The following is a 16,104-nucleotide window of genomic DNA, read 5'->3' as shown; positions in this document are numbered from 1 at the left end:
ATCCGTCCTTTGGGCATCCCTGGCAGAGTAGAATACGTCTCGGTACTTTGAGACACTACTTGCGCTTCACAGGGAGATGATCTGGTCCTTTGGGCATCCCTGGCAGAGTAGAATACGTCTCGGTACTTTGAGACACTACTTGCGCTTCACAGGGAGATGATCTGGTCCTTTGGGCATCCCTGGCAGAGTAGAATACGTCTCGGTACTTTGAGACACTACTTGCGCTTCACAGGGAGATGATCCAGCCCAAGACACTTCCGCCGATGCGTCCGAATGACCTGCAGAGCAGGAGACGCCGAGACGGGTGGAGACTCACTTCAAAGGTTACACCACTGATATTGTGTCACCAGGCTGCCCATTCAGTGGCTGTGACATACACCTTCACCATGAAGCAGGCTCTCACAGCTCTCGAGAGCAATTTGTATAAGTTTTAATAAATGGATCAAAAAATGTGGGCTTGTTTTATTTGCTGGCTAGAGAGAGCCCACAGATAACAATATACCAGCACTTTTCAAGTAAAAAGAAAAAGAGAAGCTTATAAGCTTCGTTGAGGCACAGCCCCTTGTGACTCTGGCAATTACTTAAATTTTTTTCTTGCCTCAGGTACAAAAAATACCTGTATATATAAGCCACAATGAGCCTGCCATAAAAATAAAAAATAAAAAGAGATTTACTCCGAAGACCTGAAGAAAACACGAAGCCCTAACGAACTCCGTGTCTCCTCAGACGCGGAAAAAGAAAAACTGAGGGGCGTGTCCGCTCGGCGAGCGGGAATAGGTGTGCGCACATGCGCAGTACGATCGCTCGCGCGACGGAACGCCGTAAAGAGATTTTGAGATTTTGCTTTAAAATCCTCCGGGGCCGACGTGGCGTCACCCCACTTGTGAGAATATCAGCCTGCTTGTCTTTGGAGAAATATATATATATATATACACAGTGCTTTTTTTGTGCCGGTACGCAACGGTACGGCGTACCGGCACCTTTTTCTCCTCCACCCCTCCCCTCCCATTATTTCCAGCGATTCTCCGCCTCTCTCCTGCCCTCCCATCGACGTGCAGCGATTTTTCCGTCCCTCCCCTCTCCCATATCCAGCGATTCTTCGTCCCCCAGCGTCCTCCTTCACTGCCTGCCAGCCAGTCGGACTCAGAAGCGAACGGTGCAGGCAGCGATTGGCTTGCAGCGTCGTAGCTTCCCTCTGCAAGTCCCGCCTATGCGTAAACAGGAAGTTGTAGGCGGGACTTGCAGAGGGAAGCTACGACGCTGCAAGCCAATCGCTGCCTGCACCGTTCGCTTCTGAGTCCGACGCTGGCTGGCAGGCAGTGAAGGAGGACGCTGGGGGACGAAGAATCGCTGGATATGGGAGAGGTGAGGGCACGGGAGGGACGGAAAAATCGCTGCACGTCGATGGTAGGGCAGGAGAGGCGGAGAATCGCTGGAAATAATGGGAGGGAAGGGCAGGGGAGAGAGAATTGCTGGACATGGGAGGGAAGGGCAAGGGAGAGAGAATTGCTGAACATGGGAAGGGCAGGGGAGAGAGAATTGCTGGACATGGGATGGGAGGGAAGGGCAAGGGAGAGAGAATTGCTGGACATGGGATGGGAGGGAAGGGCAAGGGAGAGAGAATTGCTGGACATGGGATGGGAGGGAAGGGCAAGGGAGAGAGAATTGCTGGACATGGGATGGGAGGGAAGGGCAGGGGAGAGAGAATTGCTGGACATTGATGGGAGGGCAGGGATGAGAGAATTGCTGGACATTGATGGGAGGGCAGGGATGAGATAATTGCTGGACATGGAGGGGAGGGCAGGGAAGAGAGAATTGCTGGACATGGAGGGGAGAGAGGAGAATCGCTGGACGGGGAGGGGAGGACAGGGAAGAGAGAATTGCTGGACATGGAGGGGAGAGAGGAGAATCGTTGGACGGGGAGGGGAGGACAGGGAAGAGAGAATTGCTGGACATGGATGAGAGGGGAGAGAGGAGAAATGCTAGAATTGGATGGAGAGGAGAGCAGGAGATAGGAGAATTGCTGGACATGGATGGACGGAGGAGTTGGCTAGGAGAGAGGAGAAATGCTGACTTGGATGAAGGAGAGGGGAGAGAGAATTATTGCTTTATATGGATACAGAGGAGGGAAGAGAGATGAGAAATGCTGGACATGGATGGAGGGAAGGAGAGAGGAGAAGTGCTAGACATGAATGGAGGGGAGGAAAGAAAAAAAGAAGATGCACATGGATGGAGATGAGGGAAAGGGAAGAGGAGAAAAACTGCACATGGATGGAGAAAATGGGCAAAAGCTGGATCCATGTTGTACCTCCTCCAGTCAATTCCATGGAGGTGGACCGAGCTTTTAATTATGGATGCAGGGCAACAAAAGAAGAAGAAAGGAGGAAAGTAAAGAAATAAATGGAAAGGAAGCCCTGGAAACGGAGTTAAGAGAACAGATAGAGAGCAGCAGAATCAGAGACTGGGACCAATATGGATAGAAAAACAAAGTCACCAGACAACAAAGGTAGAAAAAATCATTTTATTTTCATTTTAGTGTTTGGAATTTGTCTTATTTTGCACTGGGTATACTGGAGCTGTAACAGCTTACAGAAATTATTTATAATAAAAAAAATAACATTATTTTTTCTCCTATACTAGTATAATATTTTCAATGATGTCTGTTTATATGTGCCATGGCTGGTATAAGGGGTGTGGCTAATGTGGGTGTGGTTATAATAGGGGTGGTGCCATGTGTGGTGACCCCCGCCCACAATGAGTACCGGCACCTTTTTTTCTACAAAAAAAGCACTGTGTATATATATATATATATATATATATATATATATACAGTGGTGGAAATAAGTATTTGATCCCTTGCTGATTTTGTAAGTTTGCCCACTGACAAAGACATGAGCAGCCCATAATTGAAGGGTAGGTTATTGGTAACAGTGAGAGATAGCACATCACAAATTAAATCCGGAAAATCACATTGTGGAAAGTATATGAATTTATTTGCATTCTGCAGAGGGAAATAAGTATTTAATCCCTCTGGCAAACAAGACCTAATACTTGGTGGCAAAACCCTTGTTGGCAAGCACAGCGGTCAGACGTCTTCTGTAGTTGATGATGAGGTTTGCACACATGTCAGGAGGAATTTTGGTCCACTCCTCTTTGCAGATCATCTCTAAATCATTAAGAGTTCTGGGCTGTCGCTTGGCAACTCGCAGCTTCAGCTCCCTCCATAAGTTTTCAATGGGATTAAGGTCTGGTGACTGGCTAGGCCACTCCATGACCCTAATGTGCTTCTTCCTGAGCCACTCCTTTGTTGCCTTGGCTGTATGTTTTGGGTCATTGTCGTGCTGGAAGACCCAGCCACGACCCATTTTTAAGGCCCTGGCGGAGGGAAGGAGGTTGTCACTCAGAATTGTACGGTACATGGCCCCATCCATTCTCCCATTGATGCGGTGAAGTAGTCCTGTGCCCTTAGCAGAGAAACACCCCCAAAACATAACATTTCCACCTCCATGCTTGACAGTGGGGACGGTGTTCTTTGGGTCATAGGCAGCATTTCTCTTCCTCCAAACACGGCGAGTTGAGTTCATGCCAAAGAGCTCAATTTTTGTCTCATCTGACCACAGCACCTTCTCCCAATCACTCTCGGCATCATCCAGGTGTTCACTGGCAAACTTCAGACGGGCCGTCACATGTGCCTTCCGGAGCAGGGGGACCTTGCGGGCACTGCAGGATTGCAATCCGTTATGTCGTAATGTGTTACCAATGGTTTTCGTGGTGACAGTGGTCCCAGCTGCCTTGAGATCTTTGACAAGTTCCCCCCTTGTAGTTGTAGGCTGATTTCTAACCTTCCTCATGATCAAGGATACCCCACGAGGTGAGATTTTGCGTGGAGCCCCAGATCTTTGTCGATTGACAGTCATTTTGTACTTCTTCCATTTTCTTACTATGGCACCAACAGTTGTCTCCTTCTCGCCCAGCGTCTTACTGATGGTTTTGTAGCCCATTCCAGCCTTGTGCAGGTGTATGATCTTGTCCCTGACATCCTTAGACAGCTCCTTGCTCTTGGCCATTTTGTAGAGGTTAGAGTCTGACTGATTCACTGAGTCTGTGGACAGGTGTCTTTCATACAGGTGACCATTGCCGACAGCTGTCTGTCATGCAGGTAACGAGTTGATTTGGAGCATCTACCTGGTCTGTAGGGGCCAGATCTCTTACTGGTTGGTGGGGGATCAAATACTTATTTCCCTCTGCAGAATGCAAATAAATTCATATACTTTCCACAATGTGATTTTCCGGATTTAATTTGTGATGTGCTATCTCTCACTGTTACCAATAACCTACCCTTCAATTATGGGCTGCTCATGTCTTTGTCAGTGGGCAAACTTACAAATTCAGCAAGGGATCAAATACTTATTTCCACCACTGTATATATATATATATATATATATATATATATATATATATATATATATATATATATATATATATATAACTGAAATTCTAGGATAAGGTACCTTCAAGAAGTCTCTCTCTTTTTCTGTCAGAAAACCACCCAGTCTGGCTGTCTCTAATGCACTAGAGATTTTTTATTTTTAAGTTCTAGCGTAGGGTCTTTCTATTTTTCCATAGAAGTTACTATCTCTAAGCTGTCTACTGATCTCGGTCACATAATCACACATATGCATAAGGAGAACAGCACTTCCCTTGTCTGCTTGCTTAATGACAATCCTGGAGTCCTGTCTAATGGAGTCCAATGCCAATTTCTCATTTCTAGAGAGATTAAAAAATGTTTGCAAATGTCTGAGTACCAAGGCCTCACATGTATAAATCAATGGGTTGGTAGCACCCGGAGGATTCCATGTGCTTTTCTTCTTCATAATTGACATATCTGTGTAGGGGATTTTTGTGGTTGAGAAAGTCCATAATTTTGAGTTTCCTACTAAATTTAAACAGGTGAACTCTGGTATTAAATGCACTGTGGTGGTGGTGGGGGAACAAATGACAACCCCTTTTCCAATACTATCTTATCTTTATTCAATTGTCTATCAGATAAATTTACTACCCTTCTTAATATGGGTCTCAATTTTGTTGATCTCTTCCAATATTTGTCCTCTCTCCTGTCTGGGACTCTTCACATTGCTCCTCTTCCTTTCCCCTCTGAATACTGGGTGGTTCCCCTTAGTATTTCATGTGAAATTCGGGGTTTCAGTTAGAGCCTTTCCTCCAGATCTGCCCTAACTGAAAAACCTGTCAAGTAACATCTTGTCTCAGAGGGGTGGTTTGTTGACTTGGTGAAGGTCTTGGTGGGGTAGTATACAAAGAAGGAGATGGGTCAAAGACCTCCTTGGAGTCACTGTGTATCCTTTTTCCTGTGTTCTGTTTGTGGACTCCTTAAATTATCAAGTTTATATCGTTTCTCTAGGGTTTGCATTCTACTTTTATAATAAGCAACTTGTCTATTAATCCTCAGTTTCCTATCTTTATTCTGCCAAAGGTAAACAGTCCTATATCTATAATCTAACTCATCAATTTCACAATCATAATCTTCTTAATTTCATGATCTTTTAAAAATTTTAACTATCCTTTTAATCTTTCAGCCTTCGTATTGGACATCTGAATGAACAATATCATGAGGGCCAGAGAACATTTATTCAGGATTGCTTAAATTCATTATCATCATTAAACATCATTGAAGGATTTTTAAAAATTAGTTTTAAAGTTCTTATTCAGATGGAACCTTTGACCTTTTTAGCAGCTCTCATAAACTTGCTTGCACATCAAATTAGGATGCTTTCTTTGTTTGGTGAAACTAGAAGCACAACCTGCTGGCTATAAGTACAGTGGAACCGCGTTATAATGCGATGTTGAGATCCATAAAATATCACTGCATTAAATGCGGGGTCAATGGAACATGAAGACAATTGAACCAAAAATTGATCTACTGAAAAGATTTGCTACAGACCAAGACAGCATTCACACAACTGTGAGCATTATGGTTGAACCACTGCATATATGCAGTACAATGTTAATGAAATATAACAAAAGAGAGGGAACAAAGTACAAACTAAAGTCCAAACAAAAAAAACAGCACCACGGGCCTTTAAAAATGGAACACAGTTCTTTAATGAATGAGCCTTGACAAAAAGACCCGACACGGGCCGTGTTTCGGTGACTAGCACCTGCGTCAGGGGTCACAGTGATGACGTGGAAAACTTGGGGAATAACTCGAATATATTCCTCTACAATATATTATTCCTTACCCCACGTCTCATGTAGTAAAAGCTACAAAGCACCAAGGCACTTTCACTTTCTGTATCAGAAAGTAAAAGTGCCTTGGTGCTTTGTAGCTTTTACTACATGAGACGTGGGGTAAGGAATAATATATTGTAGAGGAATATATTCGAGTTATTCCCCAAGTTTTCCACGTCATCACTGTGACCCCTGACGCAGGTGCTAGTCACCGAAACACGGCCCGTGTCGGGTCTTTTTGTCAAGGCTCATTCATTAAAGAACTGTGTTCCATTTTTAAAGGCCCGTGGTGCTGTTTTTTTTGTTTGTACAATGTTAATGAAACATATTGTATAATACTGTACTAGTACAGAAACTTATCTAGCATGGTCTGTTTTCTTAAAGCAAACTGTTGGCTTCTTGCAAAATCAAGAATGTTTAATAGCTGTAAAATTTTGATGCTGTCCATGTCCTGGGTTTCTAGTCATCTCAAACTTACCGTAAGATGTTCTATAGCCTCTGACACTTTTGAAGGAGGAAGAGCAACATTGTCATCTTCCTCATAGTCAGCGTTATCTTCTGATGGCATACATGTGACCTTTGCTGCACATTTGCCACAATTTCTTCATCAGTCACATGCTTGTAAGTGAAGCACTCATTATCAATTAGAACCCAATTCAGGATATCATTATGCACATGTTCCAAAAGTTTTTTAATGTTTCTTCAGCTAACCACATGTCCTCTGAAGACAAGCCAAAAAAAACCCTTCCTCATGGATATTATCCTCATCCATTATCAATGAAGGGAATACTGATCCAACCCCTTCATCCAACATCACTCAATGCAAGTTGCTGAGATAGCATCCCAGGCCTTTCCACCGAGGTGGCAAACTTCTTTCAGGGCTGAGTGATGCCAGTGCAGCACCAACTGTAGCAGTGTTATCTACCACCATCCTCAATCAATTCACATTAGTAGTTTGCTTTCAAACACTGAAATAATACCCTGGTCCAGGAGTTGGACATCCAAAGTTGTATTTTTGTAGATTGGCAACTATCAACAGCATTAAAAAGGCAGTGGTTCACCTTTTGCTTAAGAAAAACAACCTTGACCAGGACAACCTTGAAAGTTACCGGCCAGTATCCAAATTCCCATTTCTAGGAAAACTTACAGAACAGTCTGTGTTCAACTCAGTGACTGGCTAGAAGAGAGAAACTGACTATATCCATGTCAATCTGAACAGAAACAGTCCTCGTATCCCTACTAGATCTTCACAGAAATTGAGACAGGGGATTCGCCTAGGTGTTCGTACTGCTAGATTTCTCAGCAGCTTTTGACACTGTGGATCATGATATCATGCTAGCATGACTGACAGAAACAGGTATCAATGGAACAGTACTTGCTTGGTTCAGATCCTATCAGGCAGGCAACAATCCATAATATTTGGCAGCAACTCATCGTCACCATGGGCACTGACCTGTGGGGTACCACAAGGAGCGATACTGTCACTATTCTGTTCAATATCTACCTCAAGCCACTAGCTGAGCTGAATCGGTCAATGGACACTCAGTTCTACATCTACGCAGATGATGTGCAGCTACTCATATCCATTGAACCTGACTTACCTACAGCCCTGAATAAACTGATTACCTGTCTAACATCAATTCAGGAATGGTCTAAACACAACAAACCTTGCCTGAACCCAAGTAAAACTGAGCTTCTCTAGGTCCCTAACACAACTGGATAATACCTGACATCAAAATCTCTTTTGAGAAGTATGAACTCCCCCTCAAATCACAAGTCAGGAACCTTGGAATGCAGTTAGATTCAACACTTACTCTGATTCCCCAAATCCAAGCAACCTTCAAGAGCTACTTCTACTATTTGTGGCAGCTACTGTATGCTGCCTCTCTCCTTACATTGCGAAGGTAAATCTTATCCCAATTGTGCATGCCATGATAAAATCAAGATTGGATTACTGCAATGCACTCTACAACTGTCTGACTACAAAGGGCCTGCACCAGCTCCAACTAATTCAGAACGCTGCAGCAAGACTAACAGAAGGTTGCAAGCAATGTGACTACATCACGCCATTTTTGCAAAACCTTCACTGGCTACCAGTACAATACAGGGCTAAATTTAAAACTAAGTCTGATCTTCAAGGACCTTAAAGGAAATGGTCCCAAGTACTGAAGAATAGGATGATACTCTACACACCTCCAAGGACACTAAGGTCTTCCCAAGGAGTATCTCTAACCACACCCTCTCCAAAAGACATTATACGATGTGATACCCGCAAGTGAGCCTTCTCTGGAGTAGCCCCCACACTCTGGAATGTACTCCCTTAAAGGCTCCACAGGCTCTTCAACCAGGCCTTTAATGGAAGAAGTAACTAACTTGCTATTCTCACTGACACACACAAGGAGTGACATGGGATGCACATACTTCAGCAGGACATGTTTATCCACTCCTACCCTAGCTGAGATAATATTTAACTATCTCTCTAGCTGAGATCATATTTAACAATCTCTGACCTCATGTGCACCTTTCTTTAAATTAGTCACCTTATTTTCTAACTCCTCCTACTCTCTTAACTATCTATATGTTCCATCTTTGCTTATACCCTACACTGTAAATTAAAAATGCTATATTACTTATTGTGTTGGCATTGAAAGTAGTATACTATGCCATACTTTGTATTGTTATCTGAATGTTTTCACTGCTACAATTGTCTATTGCTCATGTTTGATTTATTCTTATTGTACACCACCTTGAGTTACCATCACGGCTCACAAGCTTTTCTTCTTCTTTCTTCTACCCTCTTAGAGTAGATTCATCAATACCAAGCTCTTTGGTCAGCTGTTTTTGTTGCTTGCCAGACTTCAGCTGATTGACTACAGACAACTTTTCCTGAGTAGTGAAAGACTTCCACTATTCTCCATGGGGACATTCACACTGAGGGGCAGCCTTCAGCCGCATAGAGTTCATCTTAAGCACAAAGGGATGGGCCCAGGCTCACCCCAGCGTAGCTAGACATTGACTGCAGTGCTTTTCATGTAGGGAAGGGGAGAGGGCCCCATCCCGATGTAGCTAGACATTGCTGACAGAGGAACTGTATGCAAACAAAAGGGAGTCAGGCCATGATCACATTATAAGCGGGTTATAGCAGAGTTCCACTGTAACACTTTTTTTTTTTTTTTTTTGCTTCTAAGCCTGTTGATACTTTGGTTAAATGATTTTTACTTAAACTGTGACTTTGGATTTCAGATTTGCCCATTTCTTTTACTAGAGGGAAGCAAATGTGATTTCATTCCCCCCTAGGAAGGAGCCAGCATCTACTTGATCAAATTCATTGTTTCAGTTAGATCCTTTTCAAAGAAGCACACTGCATGAATCACCAACATGTACTGCTCTAGTTAAGGCACTATGAAGACATTTGCTATTATATAAGCATAAAGACGCTAGACACGGCTGTAATATTCATGTCTGTCACCTATATCTCTGACTGTATTCTTGAAACATTGATACTTGTATGGCTGATGTTTGTGCATTTTATTTTTTAAGCAGTTGTGCCACCATTCTATTTGTTAATGTACACTATATAAAAAATTTGCATGTACTGTTGAGTCAAGCTTTGAATATGTAGAGGAAAGCAAAGATACTTACCTGTAGCTAGTGTTCTCTGAGGACAGCAGGTCAACTATTCTCACATGTGGGTGACATCATCCTGACAGAGAACAGTTCAGATGCTGCCTAGATTACAGTGTAGAATTTTCTAGGAGCGTCCCACTGCGCATGCACTGGTGCCTTCCCGCCTGATGCGGGAGCACAGGTTCTCCAGTCAGGTGAAAAAGCAAAAAGCCCATACTAAAGACAACTCCTAGGAGAGGTGGGAGGGTATGTGAGAACAGTTGGCCTGCTGTCCTCTGAGAACATTAGCTACAGGTAAATATCTTTGTTTTCTCAGAGGACAAGCAGGCCTTCCTGTTCTCACATGTGGGAATCCCTAGCTACAAGGCTCATCGAAAATAAGAAAGCATGAATAATTGAGTCTCGAAAACGTCACACAAGACAGCAAGCCTTCTCCATTTAAAAGTGTAACATCTCTTAGTTGGATATTTCCTGGAAGCCAGCAAGGTACGGGAGATACCCTCCAGAAAGTCGAGGGATCCAAATTCTACGCTCTCAACATCCAAGCCATGAGGGCCAGCGATTGGAGGTTGGGATGATAAGGGTTGGAAAATATTCCAATTTCCACGTATCTTCGAAGGGCAACTCCAGAAGAGGGAACCAAATCTGCCGTCGCCAGTAAGAAGCGATTAGAATCATGGTGTCCCAATCTTGCCCGAGTTTCAGCAAAGTCTTCTCTATGAGAGGAATGGGAGGATATGCATACAGAAGACCTTGCCCCCAGTGCAGGAGGAAGGCATCTGACGCTAGTCTGCGTGTGACCTGAGCCTAGAGCAGAACTAAGGGACCTTGCTGTTGAGATGAGTGGTGAAAAGATCCACCGAGGGGGTGCCCCACTCTCAGAAGACTCCCAGTTCTTCAACAGAGCATTCTTACGGATAGGGTGAAATGGCACAGTGACCCCTTTCCATAGGAGGAGACTTATAGCTGAGAACATATAACATCTCCGCCCTGGACTCCTCCTCCGACTCCAACTTAAATGGGACAGCCGCAGTCATCTCCCTGACAAAACTGATGAGAGAGAGAGCACCTCTGGAGGAGATTTGAGGAGGTGAGGATTCAGATGGGATACCATATGACTCCTCCTCCAAGAAGTAATGTGGATCCTCATCTGACTCTCAAGAGTGGTCCCAATTAGACTCTTCCTCATACTGACGATCAGGAGATTTGAGTCTGCGCACCATCCTCGACCTTATGGAACGATGTCCATGCTCCAAAAAGCCCAGAGGTAAAGTCGTGCCCACAGACACCAGGGAGGCTTCCTCTCCCAATGTACAAAAGGAGGAAAGCATACCATGACCTCAACACTGACACCTTGGGAGGTGCTGGTGTTGACGATCTGGGTGCCTGCACAGATAGAGCCTTTTAAAGCCTTGGGTACCCAAAGGCTTTGCCTACCTTGGACCCTGAACATCGTTCAAGTATGTAGCATAGTATGAGGGAGAGAACACAGAAAGGCCTGTTTGTCCTCAGAGAAGTGCCATTACACAAGCACGTGAATATTTTACATTTTATGATTACAATAATGCATATTTATTTGTTGCATTTGTATCCCACATTTTCCCATCTTTTTGCAGGCTCAATGTGGCTTACAGTATGCCATTTCCGGAATAAGAAATACAAAGTGGTATTGGTGTATATTTATTATTTATAATGTTATTTATATTATTTATATGTGTATTTATATTTATTAATTTTTCATGTATGATTTATTATTATTTTGTTATGATTTTATGTATTATGATTTGCTTTTACCTTATCTGTTTAGTGATGTTTGTTTTTATGTTTAACAGCTGTCCCTGACACAGCCGTATAAGCAAAATATGGCCACATTGGGCTCTGGTTACATTTGTGCATTGAAGTTTTGAAATTTCCCTCCATTATGTCTATGTCATCTATTTGGTGATATACACTGTGTATGCATTGCTCTTAACTTTACTACTGCCAACAATTCTGGGCAGCACAGCCCCACCAGAGCCCCTGCACCCACAATAATTCTTGTAACTTTTCCTTCCCAGCCCAATGCAACCCCCAACACAACTTTTCCATTGCACTGTGGCTGGTTCAATGTCTACTTGTGAGGGAATACTTCACAAATTCTGAAATGTGTAGTTGCACAGAATGCCCCAAAGCCACAGAATTTACCTTGTCCTACCCAGAATTTGCCTTGAGGTGGGGACGTGGAGTCCTGGTCCAAACTCAGCAGCTGCCACACGACTCTTCTAGTGTGCAATCAGTGATGAAGAAAATACTGTGCTGTTCTCGTAAAAACAGTTTAGGATTTCAAAGACCACATTCTTTCAGCGTGTGATCAAAGCAGGGAGAGCTGGATCACCCAACTACAGTGCCAGGAAAGAGAGAGTTTGGGTAGATAAGATGAGGAAGATACTGGGAGAACAAGAAAATGGGAGAGGAATCATTGGATAAGCAGAACATGTATGGAAGGGGAGATAATCTCGAAGAGACAAGGGGTATGGGACAGGTGGGAGGGAGATAAGGGTGTAGTGGATGAGTGTGTATGGGAGGAGGACAGCTGGAGACAAAAAGTGGTTAGGAGGACATGTGGGGATAACAGAAAGCATGGGGATATGTGGAAGAGGTGATGAGCTAGGGGAGACTGGGTAGGGGAACATATGGCATGGTATGGGATGAACTACTGAGGGAGGTAACAATGTGAATGCAGGGGGGGAGATGAACAGAGAGAATATTGAAGGGGGATGATTTGGGGTAAGAAGGGGTATTATCTGAAGGGGGATAGACAGTGCTGAAGAGCGACTATAATAAAATGAGGAAAATGGTTAAAAAGAAACTAAAAGGATCGGCTGCTAAGGTTAGGACACTAAATCAGGCGTGCACATTATTCAAATGTAACATCTTGGAAGCCCAGTACAAATGAAATAATAAGGGTGATAGATAGACGTAATCCCTGAGGAACACCTCTAACTTTTGACAAAGAAATGTCCTGATTCCAAACTACCATTTGTGAACGAATACACAAGTAAGAAGTAAACCACTTCATTACAGTTGAATAGAGCCCTAAGATTCTCAATAATCAAGCAACTTAAAATGGGACACAGTATCAAAAGTGGTACTCAAATCAAGTTGAACAGAAAGGGCATCAAAAGCCCTGATTCAGCTTTTACTAGTTCCTCATTAGTTATAGATGACAAGAGAGATATGGTACTGTGGCTACGTATATAACCAGATTGACGCTCATGCAAAACTTGATTTCTTTCAATAAATTCCGATAACTGATCCAACACAATCTTTTCCAAAACTTTACTCAGTAACGACAGATTTGAAATGGGACAAAAACGGGAGTAACCTCCATCTACCCTTTTTCCCTTCCTCAGAACTGAGGTAATAACTGCTCTTCAAATTATCGGGAACAAATTCCTCACTCAGAGAAACATTAATTAGATGAGTGATAAATGGCAAGAACACTTTACTACACTGACTTAGAACAGGGAAAGAGAATATCTAAAACAATAGATGAGGAATTAATTCCATGACAAGATTTAAAAATACAGCTTGTTCAGACACCTCAAAACATTCCTGACAAGTCTCTACACAGGAGACTACCATCAGATGAATAATCAGCTGTTTGTGAAACCTGTGAGGAGTCATTAACGGGAATCAAATAAATTAATTTTTTTTCAAAAGAAAAAAAAAATCAGAAAACCTTAGACAACTTAACGATTCATTAAACACTTCAAGACAAGATGACAAAGAAAAAAATCTGAAACTAATTTAGAGTATATGGGTATTTTTACCAACCTCTTCCAAGTTCTTATTAATTTTTTATTCTTTAAATTTCTGAATGGCAATACCTAGTAATATCCCAACATTTAATTTTTCATTCAGTGGACGGATCTTTCTCTATTTCCATTCTAGCTGTTGTACTTGATGCTTCAAAAGGGATAACCCTTGGTGGTACCATTTTACAGTTTCTCTATAAGACTTGGAGATCATTTGGAAATCTAATATTTCACTAGTTATTTTATCCAACATATCAAACCAGGAATTTGCCCCTCCTTCTAAAACCAAATCTGAGAAAGATAGCATAAAAGGAGTTACTATTTTACCTAAATCAACATCTACCACTTGCTATTTCAAAGTGACTTAGTAAATTTCCTTCCTATAGAAACTTAAGATGAATTAATTTGAAATTTAAAATTATAACAAAATAATGATCAGACCACTAAATCGAAAGATTAACAATGGAAACCATATTCGAATATAAGGATTGTGTCACAAAATTTAAATCCAAAATATTACCTTGTTGATGATTAGAGGCTCAGTCCTCATTTGCAGAAGCCTCAAACACTTATGATTTTATATTTAAATCTTTTTATTAAAGCATAAAAAGGAATATTCTGTGCAACTGTTTATAAATCACAAATAGAAAACAACAATGAGCAACTATAATAACCTTCCTCTCCCCACCACCACCCTTGACCCTTCCAACCCAAACACTAGCTGACTTCTACTACCCCAGGGAACCAAAATCCACCATATTAAAAAGTCCAGGGGTATGTACGCCCTAGCAGGGGAGAAATATGCCCTACAAATCACTGTTATGATTTTTTTAAATCTGTGATTGAATAATAAGTCATCAACAATCTCAGGATTCAGTCTATGTCTCTTGTCTTCCACAGTCCTTCCTGCAATAGAAAATGTTTTCCCAGAAGATGTGCTGGTAGCAGGAATGTACAGGATGCACCATGCAAATTTTGCCAGTTGTGGTCAGCACTTTTGCTTGCTTTTCCAAAAAATTCAAAACATTGTTGTCTGCATTACTCAAACATAAATAACTGTCCAATTCATTAACAGCCTTCAAAGTAAAGAATGACACAGGGACAAAGTTTGTCCCCGTCTCTGCAGGCTCTGTCCCCGTCCCCATGGTATTCTGTGGTATTAACCAATTGAATAAAACTGAAACCATCTATGCATTCTTGAAATAATAAAATGCAAAAATAATACATTTCCATTGCAAATGTGTGGTTATTTCTTCAGTAAGATAATTTTCTTTGATCTGGGTCAACTCCAATTTCTAGTAGAGACTAAAAGACTGGAGCTTCCCACTTTGACCCCAGGGTAAAAGGGTCCCAAGGAGCAGCCTGCGGGTACTCTGTGAATATGTGAAAGAGCACTCCATTCAGTTTTCTTTTTCCTCTGTTCTTTTTTTTTTTGGGGGGGTGGGGGTGGGGAACAAGCCCTATAGCTTTAAGGATTTTTTTTCTCTTCTTCTCTCAGTATTGAGGTCTAAGTAGGACTTTTCTTGTATTATATAGAAAAATAGAAAATGATGGCACATAAAGGCCATATGGCTCATCTAGTTTGTCCATCCATATCATCCACTATCTATTCCTCCCCCTAGAAGTGAGTTGATTTATTCTACCAGCTACTTCTAGACATTTGGTATAGACTCGTGGTGCAGAAGAAATCCCAGCTGAAAGTTTTCTTTATTTTTTTGTTCTATTTCTAAATTGTGCTTTTCCTTACCAAATGTATAGTTGTAAAATGCAAAAAAAAAAAAAAAAAGAGCTGCGAGATGTGTGGGACACTCAGGGAAAATAAAGACTGAGGTAGTCCCATAAAAGGCGCATTGCTTCCAAAGGTTTCTAGAAAAAGCACTGGACAGCACTCTCACAACTGGGCTCCATTAGATGACATCACCCAGTAGTAAGAAGATTACATTCTGTTTGTCCTCGGGGAATTAATTTGTTTGGAATAAACGTTCATTAGCAGTGGTGGCAGCAGCAGCACAAACTTCAGGTCACTTGTGTTACATGTATGAGATATATATATATATATATATAAATGTAACTGTGAGACTGAAAGATGATGCGAACCGCTATGTGGATAATGATGAAGAAAAAGCAAATGTGCTAAACAAATACTTCTGTTTTTACTGAAGAAAATCCTGGAGAAGAACCACGAATGACTGGCAAAAGTACATATGAGAACGGAGCGGATATAACACCATTCACGGAACAGAACGGTTATGAACAACTTGAAAGTCTAAAGGTAGACAAAGCCATGAGACCGGACAGGATCCATCCCAGAATATTGAGGGAGCTCAGACAGGTTCCGGCAGGTCCTCTTAAAAATTTGTTTAATAAATCCTTGGAGACAGGGGAGGTTCCGTGGGATTGGAGAACAGTGGATGTGGTCCCTCTTCACAAAAGT

The 16,104-nt window shown here is 42.1% G+C and overlaps 1 protein-coding gene across 2 annotated transcripts in view; it reads right to left on the bottom strand.

The window, feature by feature from the left end:
* The window catches only part of LOC115470111 (centrosomal protein of 55 kDa-like), a 98,605-nt gene that overhangs the window by 24,245 nt on the left and 58,256 nt on the right, over positions 1-16,104 (bottom strand). The window lies entirely within an intron of this gene.

This window comes from Microcaecilia unicolor, chromosome 5, assembly GCF_901765095.1.
Source record: "Microcaecilia unicolor chromosome 5, aMicUni1.1, whole genome shotgun sequence".
In the NCBI taxonomy this organism is placed as follows: domain Eukaryota; kingdom Metazoa; phylum Chordata; class Amphibia; order Gymnophiona; family Siphonopidae; genus Microcaecilia; species Microcaecilia unicolor.
The sequence above is the reverse complement of the archived record's forward strand: the minus strand, read 5'-3'. Positions and strand labels throughout refer to the sequence as shown.